This window comes from Eleutherodactylus coqui, chromosome 11 (assembly GCF_035609145.1).
Source record: "Eleutherodactylus coqui strain aEleCoq1 chromosome 11, aEleCoq1.hap1, whole genome shotgun sequence".
Taxonomy (NCBI): domain Eukaryota; kingdom Metazoa; phylum Chordata; class Amphibia; order Anura; family Eleutherodactylidae; genus Eleutherodactylus; species Eleutherodactylus coqui.
This window is the reverse complement of record NC_089847.1, coordinates 30,476,939-30,494,006: the sequence shown is the minus strand read 5'-3', so window position 1 is coordinate 30,494,006 and position 17,068 is coordinate 30,476,939. Positions and strand designations below refer to the sequence as shown.

The 17,068-nt window shown below is 45.5% G+C and overlaps 1 long non-coding RNA gene across 2 annotated transcripts; it reads right to left on the bottom strand.

Moving 5' to 3' along the window:
- Positions 1-287: 287 nt before the first annotated feature.
- Positions 288-1,497, bottom strand: LOC136582419 (uncharacterized). Of its 2 annotated transcripts, XR_010787181.1 has the most exons (4): positions 1,446-1,497; positions 702-795; positions 472-613; positions 288-329 (listed from the first exon to the last, which is right to left on the bottom strand). It is a non-coding gene; the product is annotated as an uncharacterized lncRNA (long non-coding RNA). The 2 variants fall into 2 exon arrangements; XR_010787180.1 differs by lacking the exon at positions 1,446-1,497 and having other exon boundaries at positions 702-958.
- Positions 1,498-17,068: the final 15,571 nt, after the last annotated feature.

Below are 17,068 nucleotides of genomic sequence, written 5' to 3'. Positions count from 1 at the left end.
CATCGTCACACGGCTCCTGTCCCGGCCCATCTTTGTCGGGTGAAGCGGTGGTGTTCGTGGGAGGCGCGGCCCCAATGTTCCCGCTGGATCTGTTGGCGAAACAAGAGTAACGTTAGAGACCTAGAACCTCAAAATGACACCACATCGAACCCGAGCTAGGAGAGTTATTTGCACTTACGCGCGCAACACTCGACTAGTTCGGAGGAAGCGCAGTTGCTCCTGGTATGGACATTTCTTTTGTGAAGGCGACATGCCACTTTTTTCACAATCTTTTTCATGCTTCTAGTAGCGGTCCCGAACCGACCGCCAACGATTCTTGACATCTTTAACTGCAAATAATGAAAAAGGACAATTAAACAGGGTACAAGCAGTACCACCGACACCTGCAATAAAGAGTGTTGTTAGATGCAGTACAGTTCTGAGTACATCCAAGGAAGAAACAACAAAGCAGTTTCAGGAGTGTAAACTTACGTATTTCACTGTGGAGGGCAGCAGTTCCGGAGTCCCAATCGGGATACATGCCAGTGCATACCGATAGCCAGGCGTCTGCCTTTAAATCTCGGTCGCTGTAGCCCGTCTCGGCTGGGTCCCATATCTCAGGCCTACTTTCAACCTGAAGGGGGGGGGGGAGAAAGAAGAAAAAAAGTTGAATAGCATTCCAAGTGGGTGGATATGGTTGTGTCAGCGCACACTACACTCACCAATGTTATCATCCTGGCAACGTTTATACCCATTCGCTGGTACCACGCCATACTCCCGATATATCCTTTGCGACAACCGAAAATCTTTTTCGTCCTGTGAGTAAACAGAGAATGGTTGCATTTCATTACATACACAACATTAGTGCCCAGTGGCGCAGAATTTCAATTTGCACAAAATAACAACGAGGCTCACATCTTCGCGTCAGATGCCGAAGGGGAAAGAAGCAAGGGAGGAAAAAGGCGGGAAAAATGCATTGCAATGCAAAAGATAAAAAGGCCATACATTGTGCAGCAAAGCAAGGGAGGAAAAAGGAGGGAAAAATGCATTGCAATGCAAAAGATAAAAAGGCCATAAATTGTGCAGCAAAGCAAGGGAGGAAAAAGGCGGGAAAAATGCATTGCAATGCAAAAGATAAAAAGGCCATAAATTGTGCAGCAAAGCAAGGGAGGAAAAAGGCGGGAAAAATGCATTGCAATGCAAAAGATAAAAAGGCCATAAATTGTGCAGCAAAGCAAGGGAGGAAAAAGGCGTGAAAAATGCATTGCAATGCAAAAGATAAAAAGGCCATAAATTGTGCAGCAAAGCAAGGGAGGAAAAAGGCGTGAAAAATGCATTGCAATGCAAAAGATGAAAAGGCCATAAATTGTGCAGCAAAGCAAGGGAGGAAAAAGGCGGGAAAAATGCATTGCAATGCAAAAGAGAAAGGACGCAAAAGAGCAATGATAGGCGAAGTAGTGCATTACCTTCGTTATCCGATGTGCCGCCCGCTGTGGAGGGCTCTGGGCCCGCTGTGGAGGGCTGTCGTGCCGCCCGCTGTGGAGGGCTCTGGTGCCGCTGTGGAGGGCTCTGGTGCCGCCCGCTGTGGAGGGCTCTCGTGCCGCTGTGGAGGGCTCTGGGCCCGCTGTGGAAGGCTCTGGTGCCGCCCGCTGTGGAGGGCTCTGGTGCCGCTGTGGAGGGCTCTGGGCCCGCTGTGGAAGGCTCTGGTGCCGCCCGCTGTGGAGGGCTCTGGGCCCGCTGTGGAGGGCTCTGGTGCCGCCCGCTGTGGAGGGCTCTGGTGCCGCTGTGGAGGGCTCTGGGCCCGCTGTGGAAGGCTCTGGTGCCGCCCGCTGTGGAGGGCTCTGGGCCCGCTGTGGAGGGCTCTGGTGCCGCTGTGGAGGGCTCTGGGCCCGCTGTGGAAGGCTCTGGGCCCGCTGTGGAAGGCTCTGGGCCCGCTGTGGAAGGCTCTGGTGCCGCCCGCTGTGGAGGGCTCTGGGCCCGCTGTGGAGGGCTCTGGTGGTGCCCCTGTGGAGGGCCCTGGTCCGGCTGTGGAGGCCTCTGGTCACGCCCGCTGTGGAGGGCTCTGGTGCCACTGTGGAGGGCTCTTGTGGTGCCGCTGTGGGGGGCTCTGGTGCCGCTGTGGGGGGGTTCTGCAGAGCTCCTGCTCCCTGCTTCCAGTCTCCATTAAGTCCTGGCTGAAATGGCGCCAAGCAGCTAAAATGGCCGCTGAACCACTTCCTGGGAACAAACTTTATTGCCCCTCTTTTTCATGCGAACAATCTGCTGCGGAACCGCAATGAAAACCGCTGCAAAACAAGCAATAGCGGTTTTCATTGCGGTTGTAGCTGCGTTCATGGGGCCCTATGTAAAAAAAAACGCTGCGGAACCGTCAAAAGATTGGACATGCTGCATATTTCAAAACCGCGACGCAGTTGCATATCCGCACTGCGGCTCTGCGGAAAATTTTACGCCCTGTGAGAACGGGATTTTGGCCAAACACATTCGCACTGCATTGCACTGCAACCGCGACGGAATGGCCGCAATGCGGATATGCAACGGCCAACCGCGGGAAATAAGCAACAAATCCGCCCTGTGTGAACCCAGGCTAAGACTGATCACACACTTGCCATGTGTGCGAGTTCCGGGTGCAACTCACATCAAACACCACATAGACACCTGTCCATGCGCTCTTCAATACATGAATGGCCGGCACATTGATATGCATTTGTATGTCCTAATTCTTGTCTGTGGTACAGCCAAGAATAGGACATGTGATGGTCCGTGTTAGAACAAGGAAGTGTGCATAGCCCCATAGACTATTATAGATATATCTGCTGTCATGAATTAACATGGACAACATACAAACCCAAAGACGCCAGTGTGCCGATGGTCTAAAACAATTAGAGCTATAGCAACAATGTTGACCAGTAAGGCAAATTTCACACAGCCAAGCATGATATCAGGCTGTGAAACATGGCCCGATATCACGCTTGGGAACGTGCGATGTCCCGGTGGATACGAGGCATCAAAGAACTCTTCCTATCATTTCTGGAGTGGATGGGCAAGTGTTTACCATTGTTGTGCATGGGAAACATTGCATTCTGTTTTTGTGCACCTCGTGTTTTTGGGCCCTATTGAAAACAATGGGCGAGGCGTTTTGAGGGAACGCCCAAAGACAGGACATGCCCTAATTTTGCACATCGTGATGCAGGAAAAAAATCTCTCATATATATATGACCCCATTCCAAATAATAGGGTTCATATTTGTGCATCTCACAGCACACAAATCTTGCGCGAATTTCTAGGCCGTGTGAAAGCGGCCTCACTAGACAACCCCTTTAAGCTCTTGTTTGTTTCAATCTAATATTTTTATTCTTTCGAAACTCTTTTAACCTCCCCGGTAGTCGGATAATCAACTTTTCTCATTATTATAAAATATGGACCTTCTTTTAAGCTACAAGCAATAAATTATCTTTGGCAAACAGCTGGTGGGTGGGGAAGTCAGCGCTGTGACAGTGTCACTTCCAATCAATGGGACTTTTCATTTTCTACAAGTAATGTGTAAAGTAATTCCGCTTTAGACGTTACAATCATTTATGCTTTTTAGTTGTATTTGAGCGGCTCAACATCATATTAAACTTTTTTTTCCGCTCTTTTCAGAAGAGTTTTATCTTACTCTGGGAATTAAACAATTTACACAGATGACTCCTAAACTACAATGGGGTTTTGAAATGTTTGCACATCATTTGAATGCAATTCATCTGCAGAAAATATTTTAAAAAACGAGGTGAAATGGGTTTTGTAGCCAACCTGAACAATGGGAAATTAATCAAAGGCTTCACACTGTTTGTGGATCAAATTGAAATGGCAAGTAATTGATTCTCAGACAAGAGATGGCTATTGTTAAAATCTCACTCTTGCTGCCGTCAGGGCTCATTGTAGATTTAAAACAAATTGCAAAGAGAACCTTAAGCCATAATGAGTATACAGTCTCCGGGATAGCTAAACAAGCTGGATGCGCAGTCTATGTAATCTGTAAAGTGCAACCCAGCTGCCACTTTTATTTTGAGCACAAATGTATATTGTTCGTGTTTCCTTGCCATGTATATTCCGCTAAGACGCCTATTGTATTGGAGAATTACCTTTGTAATCCTGATACAGTTTAAGAGGAAGAAGAAAAAAAATATTTAGCGTATAAAATGTATTATGTGTGCAATACAGAGGCAAGGGAATGGAAGGTTTAGAAGAAGAGGGACCAACTCTGAGAAGATAGAGGAATGGCTATTGTGTGATGCCTATAATATACCGCTTAAAGCTGTGCGGCTCTGATAAAACCTGTACCGAGCGCCGGTTTCCCTATGCTATGCATATGGGTGGCCCATGGGCAAGGGCGCCAGCTGAACAGTATGAGAAACTGAACAGAGTGTATTCATGTGTAACTCATGATAGCTTAAGAGTTTATCCAACCAAAATCATTGTATGATCGCTGGGGGTCAGATGAGATCATCCCCCCCCCCCCCCACCCGACTCCCAAGTGAATGGAGCAGAGATGGCCATGTGTGACCATTCCACTCACTCCTACGGGACTTATGAAGATAGCTGAGCATTTCGCTTGGCTATCTCCATAGATGGAGTGGTGGTCTTGCATGCACAATGGTCCTGATAATCATACATTTATCATGAGTTATAACAGCACACTATGAAGAGGGACCAACCTTGGGAAAATAGGGGAGTGGGTATTATGTGATGCCTATAATATACTGCTCAAAGCTGTATGGCTCTGATAAAACTGGTACCAAGTGTTAGATTTCCATAGCTGAACTATGGTCATATGCATATGGGTGACCCATGGGGGATGACACCAACTGAACAGTCTGAGAAACTGAGCAGCATGTATTCATATCTACCTGATATGTATTTATCTGCCAGTTAAAGGGTTCCTTAAAATAGATATAAGATTACTGGGGGGTCAGAAGACAACAGTGCATGCTAAGTCCCCAAAGTGAATGGAGTAGTGGTGCACATGTGTTACCACTGCTCCATTCACTGCCAAACGGTTGAGAAGCGTAGCTAAGTGCATGGCTTGGCTATATCCATAGACAATCAATGGAATGATAGTTATGCATGAACACTGCTCCTCTATTTAGTAGGAAGATTCTACAATGTACATCACTTATACAATGTACTGTAGCAATGCAGCATGGCAATATATTGTTTTTATGCCCATCTAATGGCTTCCAGAACATAATAGTGGAGTTCTTAAGTTAGCAGGGGCTAGACCCAAGAGAGTAGTCTCAAAACTCTGCAGGTCTTTCGTTTGAGCGTAGAACAATGGTGGCAGCTTCCGGTAGATTTACTTGCAACCAGGAGAAAAGTAAAATGCCAAAAATTGTTTTTGCTAGATCCATGGGACGACACAACAGGCCTGTATGCCCTTACATAAGAAAGGAATATGGAACTGGCCTATGCCTTGCCTCCACTGCCTCTTATTCCCCGATTATTGAGGAAGATCCAGGAGAGCAGTGTTATGTTGATGCTCATTACACCACCGTGGACAAAGAGGACTTGATTTCTGTTATTGGTGTTTTTTTCAATCCAAGACCACATTCCTCTACCTCTGAGACAGCTTCTTCTAACTCAAGGCCCAATCTGATGTCAAGAATCCAAAATGTTAAAATTGATTAAATGGATGCTGAAAAACAAAGACTCCAAGATCAGGGTCTTTCCAGTAAGGTAATAACCTCCTTCTTCAAGAGTCATTAATCTGTTACTTTTTCTATATATGCTAGAAGAGACTTTGTTCTTGGTATGGCTCGGATCAGCCAGACCTTCATGATCTTAACGTTCCTAGGACACTAAATTTTCTACAAGCACGTCTAGAAAAGGCATCAGGTCCTAGAACCCTAAGGGTACAGGTTTCTGCTTTTAGCACTTTTTTTGACATCCGCCTAGTTGAGCATAGATGGATCCGTGCATTTCACAATGAAGCAGATAGGGTTTGGCCTTTTATTAGATCGGTTCCCTCAAGGGATCTCAACCTAGTGCTAAATAGTCTCTACAGTTCTGCCTTTGAACCTATAGATATTTTATCTTTGAGGGTTGTCACCCTGAAAGTTATATTTTTGACAGCTATTACATCAGCTTGAACAGTTAGTGAGATTCAGACTCTTGTCACTCTTGCAGAGAGCCCTATTAATCAGTTTTAGAAGATAGACTAATTCTTAGACTTGATCCCTCCTTCCATCCCAAGGTGGTTTCCACATTCCATAGAGAAAAGGAAATAATTTTACCTTCCTTTTGTCAGAATCCTAGAAACGATAAAGACAAGTGCTTATATAGTGCTATATGGAGCCATCTTCAGCTGCCGGAAGAAGCCAAAAACAGCCAATGGAGCAGAAGCGCTCCAAAGTGAAAGTTCAGGCAGTCTTTAAGCATGTGCTTCCATATTTCAGACTAATTAAAAGCTCTCATTCATAGGATAACTTTCACCTTCAGCATTTTGACTTTTAGACACTGATCACATGATTATGCAGATGAGATCACATGATGAGAAACAGCAATATATATGATTTTTGGAAAAATAACAATACATATTGCATGCAAACTTATCTAGTATAGATACAGTGTTTCTTCAGATAGTTTTACTGGTCTGATGAGAAGGTCTCAGTAGCCTGGAAAGCTAGCCCTGTAGCATCAATTCTATTTGTTAGCCACTAAAAAATTTCATATCTACAAGATCAGTGTGTTCTCTTACTCAGTGTGATAACATGAAGCAGAAAAGTTATAACTTTCCATTTCTTTGCTATCGTTCTCTACCTCCTATTTCCATCTTTGGTGTGGATAGTGGCGCCATTTCAGTGTTCTCCTCACATAGCAAAAAGCTTTGGTGTACCACTGGTGACAGGTTCATCAATTCCATTCAGGGAAAGTGGGATTTAGTTACTAATTAAGAAGCTTGGGGCACATGGGTGGATACGGTTCATGACAGATATGGAGACAGCCACCACTCTAAGTATGGAAATACATTGAAATGCATGTAATCAGCGCTTTGTACAATCAAATTAAATGCGTAGGGGCATCATACATCATGGCTGCGACGATACAAGTAAATACAAGTGGCTGCAACACTACTGCAAACACTTAATATCTGAATTTAAATTACATTATTATATTTACTGACATATGAAGATGTGAGGTTCTTAGCACACATTTTGATCAAAACATGTGAGCCCATCTGCCACGTCAAGGCGACCTCTTGTAGATGGGACCTACACTACACTAACCTCTCTTTAGGCCTGCTGGGCTAATCCCTTTAAGTTCTCACTATGGGAAGGGCCAACATTCAAGGAGGCATAAGGGAAAAGCTGCAGGGGGCGCTAGATTTTATCAGGAGCGCACCACATTGTTCTGATATAATTGGTAAATTGTAATGTAATGTTTGTGGTCTAAATATTTTTTTCATGAGAATAGCAGTGTGAGTGCTTTTTTGTGGGGTGAGTTGTGTTTTTCACTGGTACAATTTAATATACCATAAAATATGCTGAAAAACTTCTACAGATTCCTAAGTGGGCTGAAAAGAAAAAAATGCAATTATGCTTATTTTTGGACCTGTTGTTTATGGTGTACACACTGTGGCACAAATTACATGAAAACTTTATTCTGTGTGTCAGCACATTTACCACAATTTCCAAACTACATTTTTTTTGTTATACTAATTTTAAAAATTGAAATATATTTAAAAAAATAGTTTTAGTCGCTATTTTAAGGCACCATCACTTTTTCATTTTACTGTTGATGCAGCAGGTGTGTGGACTCAATTTCTGCAGGATGACTAGTGGTTGTGTAACTTTTTGATTGCTTTATATTTCATATTTTTTCTTGGACCCAGGGTAATGAAAAAATACAAATCTGGTGTTATGTATTTTTTCATTATGGTGTTCATCATCTGGGATAAATAATTCAATATTTTAAACGGACTTTTACGCAGGCTGCAATGCAAATTACTTTTCTTTTTTTTTTTAGAAATATAGGACAAGGGTTTTTTTTTTTAACTTTTTTCAAAGTTTTTTTTACACTTATTCTTTTAGGCCTCTAATAGTGCTTGAACTTGGGATCATTAATTCACTTATACAACCCAGGGAAGGCCATTTGGAACATTTAAATGCTGATTAGGTCATTCAAATGCCACTGTAAGAATTGACAGCTGCATTAAAATACTCAACAGCCATGATTGAAGTTATTTCTGATCATAACTGTTGCTTCCAGGTGTGATTTGTCAAAGATAGGCGGCGCCACCTCAGTATATGGAGTGAGCTTGGGAGCCAAGTCCATTCCATAAAGACCCCACACACATCCCCTGTACATGTATGGTCGATGTCACCAAGGGGTAAAAAAAAAAAAAAAAAATCCGGCCTCCTCCACCCCTTAATAGCCGGCCAACACTCACCTCATTTCCCCATCGCTCATTACAATACTGTTATGGGCGTAAGGAAATGCAATTACCAGTAAATGTGAAAAAATCATAGACATGTGCTTAGATGTCATAAGATAAAAAAAATCCGGCCTCCTTCCACCCCTTAATAGCCGGCCATCGCGCACCAATGTGTTTCCCGGCACCCGTGGCAGCACCATCAGCTGCTGCTGTCATTGGTTCGGGGAAATCCATTTACTGGTAAGAAAAAAGACATGCTGTTATAGATCTTTAGTATAATGCACATGTCTATGAGTCTACGGGGCGCAGATGTTGTGGCGCCTGTACTTACCGCCAGCTGGGTGGTACTGCTGGCATACTCCTAAAGGGTCCCTCGACGTCCTTCCTCTTGATGTCCTCACGGGGGCTCATTAGGACTGCTGGCTCCGGTGATGGTTGAGCCGGTATCTAAGAGGGTCTTCAAGTTGGAAAATGAAAACCCTCTGAACATGGCCTGGTCTTTAGACGATGGATGGAAGTCTTTGGCCTCTGCTGCTTCCACGTTGTCCAGATCGAATGGCTGAAGAAGTTGAGGCTTAGATGGCACCTCAGGGATGTGCGGTGGGGCCATCCTCAGGGTTTCCACAGAGTCCCATTCTACATGCTGGAAGAACCGATGACCACGGATATTCCCATTGACTCCTAGACGCTTGGCTGGATTTTTCTTGAGGAGCTGAAATCAGAAATGTAGCTTTTAATACTAACTACAATTACAAGAATCTGACTAGTAAAGACAATAAAAGCATACAAAATTAGCAACATGCTTACCTGTATTATGATGTTCTTCGCTCCGGAGGTGGACTCATTAAAGAGTTTGTGATGATACTTACGCTCGCCGGTGATCATTTGATTCATGATGACTCCGAATGAAAACCAGTCTACGGCGGCGTTGTACTCCTCTCCGGCGTCCATCTGCCATAAACAGACAACAGTTAGTAAGTTGGGAAATAAGTTCTACATCATTATAACATAAGTCGTCTGCCCTAAAAGAAAGGCATTACATGGGATATGTGCACTGCTCTAGACTAGCATTGTGTAGAGACCACAGTCCTCCATTCCATCCCTGGACTGCTGTCTCCATGATCCACAACCAAAGAACATTAATACACTTACATCAACAACTGGTAAGAAGATTCTATTCCTCTCACCTCAGGAGCAATATAGTCTTCGGTCCCAGCATAGTCAGTGGCTGTTCGACCTCCAAGCATGTTGTCCAGGGCGAGACCGAAATCGGTGATCTTCAGATGCCCCGTCTCAGCAACCAAGATGTTTTCGGGCTTCAGGTCTCTGTGGATGATCCCCTTGGCGTGGAGGTGTTGGATGCCGCACACCATCTCTGCAGCGTAGAATCTGTCAGAAAGAAGAATAAGGAGTTGGTGTGAAATCATGAGGAGCGACAAAATGCTCTGTTTCCTAAACTATAGCTAAATTATGTTTATTGGGTGGATCACTAATCATCAGCCATGTAGGAGGAGGCTCATGGTCAGACAATCGTGAGCTAATGGTTGTCATAAAAGTATTGGCTCACCAGCAGCACATCTCCCCGTGTAAACAGCGGGATGTGCTGCTGACTAATTCTATCTGTATGTGGATGAAGGACCATACTAATGATCTTCTAATGTTAGACCACCTTAACGAGCAACAACCAACATGCTATCTTGTCAGTTGTTGCTTGTTAATAGGCAAAATATGTGCCGTGTAAAACCACCTTAAATCTTTACCTGGAACTGTTGATATCGAGCCGTCCCTTTGACTGTAGGAGTTGATCCAGGTCCCCGCAGCTTAGAAACTCTAATCCTAGTAGAACGTGCGTCTGTAATGTAGAAGAGTCATATAAAGAGGTTGGTTAATATGAAGTTATACTAGAAAGTCCACATCTACGGTGCACATGGCAGTGGAGTTTGGAGATGTGCGATAACAACTATACCTTGGTCTGAAATGCAAATTCTGCATGGATGAGGAAAGGACTTCCAGACGTCATCTGCAACACGCGGTGCTCCACCATCACGTCCGCCAGCTCCACTTCTGCTAGCAGGGCCCTCTTCCTGATGACTTTCACCGCAAACTGCTGACAGGTAACGATGTCTTCTGCCAGCACAACTTCTCCGTAGGCTCCCCGGCCGAGCACATGATGAAATCGTAGTCTTTCCTGGATGGTTGTAGATGTGGTGCTTCCTGAGTCCGTTGGTCGAACACCGCTGGGTCCTCCTAATAGTGAATATAATAGCACAATATACAGGCTATAGGTTATGATAGAGGTAGGTGCCTGCAGCCAGACGGTCAGATACAAGGCCCCTCTGGGAACTGTAGTTGCTACGTTAAAATCGGCCATCCCGTGATGGGAGCAGAACGACAACCACTTTAATACAGAAGATAACATCTTATATAGTCTGTAAATATTAACTATCACTCCTATAAGTGGCTCAGTATGTATTGTATCTGTATTATGGACATGTGACGTAGGCTTTAGATATATATTTTACTAGTCCGGGCCTTATTTGCCAAGTTATGTGATCAGCAACTGCGAATGCTGTATATAGTGTGTAAAAAATAAATAAATAACAGATCAGACCCCATAAGACAACCGGAAAACCTTCTCCTATGGAAAGATTGTCCTGCTTACTCTTGGGTTCCATTGGATTTTTTTGTATAAAGTATACAGCACTCAGGTACAACAATAAACCTGAGGCAAAAGTCTGGACACACACGTTTAAGGGCTCCCACCCACTAGCGTTTTTTTCTCCACTGCGCTGCGAGAGTAAGTGAAAACTCTCGCAGAGCAGTGCGAGAAATCGCAGCGATATCGCTGTGACAGTCTTTTCAATGGGGCCAGCGGCATGCTATCCCATTGCTTTCAATGGGACCGGCACTGCTGCCGATCCCATTAAAAGCAGTGGTTTCTGATAAGCCCTGCAGAATGATTATCAGAGAAGGGCTTGAAATATAAGCCCTTCCCCGATAATCATAAAAAAGTGGTTAAAAAAATAATAAAAAAGTTACTCACCTCTCCTGCTGTCAGCCGCATCCTCCGGCTGGCTCCACGGCACTGCTACTGAGCTCTTTCAGCAGACGGGGATTTAAAAATCCCTGCCTCCTGAAAGGGCTGTGCAGATTGGCTGAGGGCTCAGCCAATAGCAGCTACTGCTTAGCTGTTGGCTGAGCACTCAGCCAATGGCAGATAGCTCTTAGCTATTCCTTCCTGAATAGCAATATCTTAGCTTTTTATTATTTTTTTAACCACTTTTTTATGATTATCGGGGAAGGGCTTATATTTCAAGCCCTTCTCCGATAATCATTCTGCAGGCCTTGTCAGAAACCACTGCTTTCAATGGGATCGGCAGCAGTGCCGATCCCATTGAAAGCAATGGGATAGCATGCCGCTGACTTCTGCCACAGCTGTGGCAGAAGTCAGCGGCACTCTCCATATCTTTTCAATGGGGCTAGCGCTGCTGCCGCTGGCCCCATGGAAAAGACTGGCGATGTCGCAGCGATATCCCAGCGATTTTGGGATATCTGCCTGCGTTTTTCTCGCACTGCGATGCGAGACGTTAACTTTAGAATCGCATAGCAGTGGAGAAAAAAACGCCAGTGGGTGGGAGCCCTAACTGGTATAATAACGAGAAAATTTACTTCTGATGTGTAAAAGTGTTAGTTGGGGAGGTAGCTGCATTTCCTGGTGGAGGATATGTTTTAAGAGGGGTCATAGAATGGTAGAGTTGGAAGGGACCTCCAGGGTCATCGGGTCCAACCCCCTGCTCAGTGCAGAATTCACTAAATCACACCAGACAGATGTCTTTCCAGCCTTTGTTTGAACACTTCCATTGAAGGAGAACTCACCACCTCCCGTGGTAACCTGTTCCACTCATTGATAACCCTCACTGTCTAATATCTAATCTGTGTCTCCTCCCTTTGAGGGCGCATTCAGACGACCATATATCGGCCGCCGGACGATATACGGCGTGTCTCTCTGGAGGGGGTGGAGACTGGAAGAGTCGGGAGCAGTGATCTGAGCTCCCGCCCCCTCTCTGCCTCCTCGCCGCCCCTCTGCACTATTTGCAATGAGAAAAGGTGGGATGGGGCGGGGCTAAGCTCCGTGAATTAGCCCCACCCTCGTCCCGCCTCTCCTCATTGAAAATAATGCAGGGGGGTGGACAGGAGGCAGAGAGGGGGCGGGAGCTCAGAGCACTGCTCCCGGCTCTTCCAGTCTCCTCCCCCTGCAGAGAGAGACGCCGTATATTGGCTGGCGGCCGACATACGGTCATCTGAATGCGCCCTGAGGCTTGATTCACACGAACGTATATTGGCTTGGTTTTCACACCCAGCCGATATATGTCGCCTCTCTCTGCAGGGAGGGAGCCTGTAAGAGCTGGGAGCAGTGCTCTGAGCTCCCGCCCCCTATCTGCCTCATCTCCGCCCCTCTGCACGATTTGCAAAGGGGAGAGGCGGGGCTAATTCCCTGAAATTTAGCCCCGCCCCCGTCCCGCCGCCTTTCATTGCAAATAGTGAAGAGGGGTGGAGAGGAGGCAGAGAAGGGGCTGGAGCTCAGTTCCTGCTCCTGGCTCTTCCATTCTCCCCCCCCCCCCTGCAGATGAGGACGACGTATATCGGCTCGGAGTGAAAACCCAGCCGATATATGTTCGTGTGAATCCAGCCTTAGTTTCATTCCATTGCTTCTAGTATTTCCTTGTACAAATGAGAATAGGGCTGATCCCTCTGCACTGTGACAGCCCCTCAGATATTTGTAGACAGCTATTAAGTCTCCACTCAGCCTTCTTTTTTGCAAGCTAAACATTCCCAGATCCTTTAACCGTTCCTCATAGGACATGATTTGCAGACCGCTCACCATCTTGGTAACTCTTCCCTGGATATAATATATATAATAATATACCTAGGAATATAACAGTCTTGGCTAGATTTGACTCAGACACACAATGGGAGGGTCAGTGTTGACCAATTTTATTGCTCAGCAGTAATTGAGGGAAAAGTTTCACAAAGTGCTCTTTATGATGTGTTGTTGTGGCCACCATTCTGTCGGATGCACATGGCTAGACATTTAATCCAGCCTTCATGAACTCGCTGAACTGCAGCTGATGCTTCCTAACAGCTCTGTAGGATTCACTGTTTCAGGTGAACTGTATTGTGTATTTTTTTGCATACACAAGGGGCTTTAAATGACCCCAGAGTTAGGAGGAGAGGTCTGGCAGAATGGCAACTATGGCGATTTAAACTACCAAACATGGTAACAGTACATTCTCCGGTCCTAGGAGGAGTTACCACAGGCAGCACAGATGGCCTCAATGTTATTGTATTCCTAAAGATCCCCTTTAGGCTGGGTTCACACTGGGCGTATTCCCGGCGGAAATCCCGTGGTTTGGCAAAAATCACGAGATTTCCGCCGGGAGAACCGCCGCGAAAAAACCCGCGGCAGCTTTGAAGCGGCCCGGCCGCTTGCTTTTCCGCAGCGGCCGGCGCTCCCATAGAGGAGAGCGCGGACGCAGCGGAAAGAAAAGATAAATAGACATGCTGCATATTCTGAAACCGCGTCATTTCTGAGAAATCTCGTCCACATGGCTGGCTAACCCCGCGATTAGGGGGGGCTGGCAGACTTGCCGCGGCGAAATTCCGTGCGGAATTTCCGCTGCAAATCCGCCCTGTGTGAACCCAGGCTTATAGATGTGTAATAACAAAAAAATAAGTAATTAAAAAAATAATTTGGCTTCTTTCCAGACTCCCCAGTCCATGACTCCCACAGTATGAGGGATCCGGCCATGTTATACTTGCTGCCCTGCTGTGTGTGCTATCCACTGGGTCTGATTGTCCCAGCCTGCCTCAGGTGGCCCCTAGCTGTCCCTGCTCTCCTGTCGGCACAGGGCCCCCCAGGCTCGGACTAGCACACTGGACTGTTCTTTGGCTATAATCCATGACAATAATTAGGCTACAGGTAATGAAAAGTGCCGGAGTTTAGAGAGCGGTGAAAGGGGATGTCAAGTACGGGTGCCTATGGCTGCCAGTTGTGTGCAGTGAGTGACAGGGGAAGTATATGTAGATTGTATGAGGGAAATATACACTTTGCACAGGATATACATTTGGGTCCTGCGTCTATTCTATAAGTGGCGTCAGTGTGCGCTGTGTCCGGTGTGTAACTGGTGTCTGCAGTATCTGTCACGTGTGTGAGTGGTGTCAGTGTGCGGTGTAACTGGTAGGTGGGCAGTACTTGTATGTGGCATACATGGTAAGTGTGCAGTGTGTGAGTAGTATCAGTGTCCGGTGTGTAAGTGGTATTTATGAACTGAGTAAGTGGTATCCGTGTCAAGTTTGTAGTTGTTAATTGACAAGTAAATCAGTGGTATGTGTCCAGTGTGTAAGTGGTAGGTGTCCGGTGTGTAAGTGGTAGGTGTCCGGTGTGTAAGTGGTAGGTGTCCAGTGTGTAAGTGGTAGGTGTCCAGTGTGTAAGTGGTAGATGTCCAGTGTGTAAGTGGTAGATGTCCAGTGTGTAAGTGGTAGATGTCTGGTGTGTAAGTGGTAGATGTCCAGTGTGTAAGTGGTAGGTGTCCAGTGTGTAAGTGGTAGATGTCCAGTGTGTAAGTGGTAGATGTCCAGTGTGTAAGTGGTAGGTGTCCAGTGTGTAAGTGGTAGGTGTCCAGTATGTAAGTGCCAGATGTCCGGTGTGTAATTGGTAGGTGTCCAGTTTGTAAGTGATACATGTCCGGTGTGTAAGTAGTAGGTGCCCAGTGTGTAAGTGGCATCTGTATTATCTATCTCGTGTGAGAGTAGCATCACTGTAGAGGTATGAAATGAACCCAGTAGGACATCTACACGCTCCACAAATATCAGCTTTATTAATAAACAACACTGATTAAAAACATTAAAACAAACTCCCAACGAGACATAAAACTCAATAAGTGGCAATAAATAGCATCAAAAAGCAGTAAAATATCAAATCGTGTGCAAGCGATGATAAATACACAGTCCATGCCCCACATAGCACAATAACATACAAGTGCTGTATATACTGCCCACCGGCCGAGATACCGGGGACTGGCCAACAATATACCTCTGTAGGGATGAAGAGGGATCTGTGAGCAGTCCTGGCCGGTCCCATCAGCATGTAGAGTCTACGACTAATGATGTATACTAATGCACAGCGTGTATCAGGTGGTCAGAGAAGTGGGGCCACCTCTGTTTGTCCAGGACCGGAGGGTCGCTGTAGGCCATACAGCCCAGTGTATATATATTCTGCACCCCTATACATGGCTCTGATTACACTTAGTAGCAGTTTGTTCTTTATGGTTTTCTTTCATCCTTCTCTCAGTAATAACACAAACATTATTTCTCTTTTCCCCCTCAGATCCAATAGAATATGAGTCAGTATTTATAGTGTTTGCTCTGTGACTGAGGCTGGAGTGATATCAGTATACTCATATATGTCCCTTAGGTCTATATCTGTTTCATCTGGTTGTCTTATAGTCACTTGCGCTGGTGAACTAAGACCTATTTGGTGCGTTGGCCCTCGCACGTGTGTCTAATGTGTCTATTGAGGAGCTGCTGCCCAGCCATGTAACCAGCCAACGTGCCGGGGGCTCAGCGGTGCGGACCCCTCAGATTGGCCGCATCTAAGACCAGAAAGTGGCGTAAATTATAGCGAGAATCTATCGCAGCTTCTGGCTGGCAGAGATCTCCTCCTGTGGCATTCTGAGGCATTCTTTATATAACATACATTACTAACATATATATAGTAAGGGCATTAATAGACGGCAGATCACCCACCACGGTACATTATTGTTTATTGCACTGACATATATAGCACATACATATTCCACAGCGCTGTACACAGTTTAGCATTACATTGGGCTTTGTCCCCTGGGGGCTCACAATCTATATTCACACTGGAGAATGAACCCAGATTTGAACCCAGATACCCCCGTACTGAAAGGCAACTGAGCCCCCATGCTGCCCACAGGAAAACTACCACAATTTTTGTTTCAAAAACACCCCATTTTGGTATTGTCAGGGCTCCTACCCATTTGCATTTTTTTAACGCTGCGCTTTTTTTAACACAATTGTCAATGGGATTTCTAATGTTATAAACCCATCACAAGTTGGCGCTTTATGATTTTTATGCGATGTGTTTCTAACATTAGAAAGTCCCATTGACAATCGCGTTAAAAAAACACAGCGATATCGCAGCGTTAAAGAAACCCTAGTGGGTAGGAGCCCTTACACAGTGGGGGGCAGCCATAGCGCTGTGATCACCTCCGCTGAGGGACAATTGCTGAATCTACACACTTCCTAAAGGTACATTCACAATTTTTGGCCTGATTTTGTCAGATTTTCGTGCAGATCTGCAGCAGATTATATCCTTTCATTTAAATTCTAATTGCATGGGTGACTGCTGCGGCAGATCTGCGCCAAAATCTGCATCAAATCAACGATGTGTGAACGCCCCCGAAGAGCAGGTCATCTAAACATGGGAGAAGATGAGTAACCAGAAAAGTGTACATTTCAGCAGCAAATGTTGTTTTTAAGAAAATGCCTGGCCGGCCCAAATCTGCCAGTGTAAACGTATTTTGGCCGGCCGGGCATTTTTTTTAAAATGCGTAAATGCATATTACAGCCAGAAAATCTCATTGACTTTGTGCC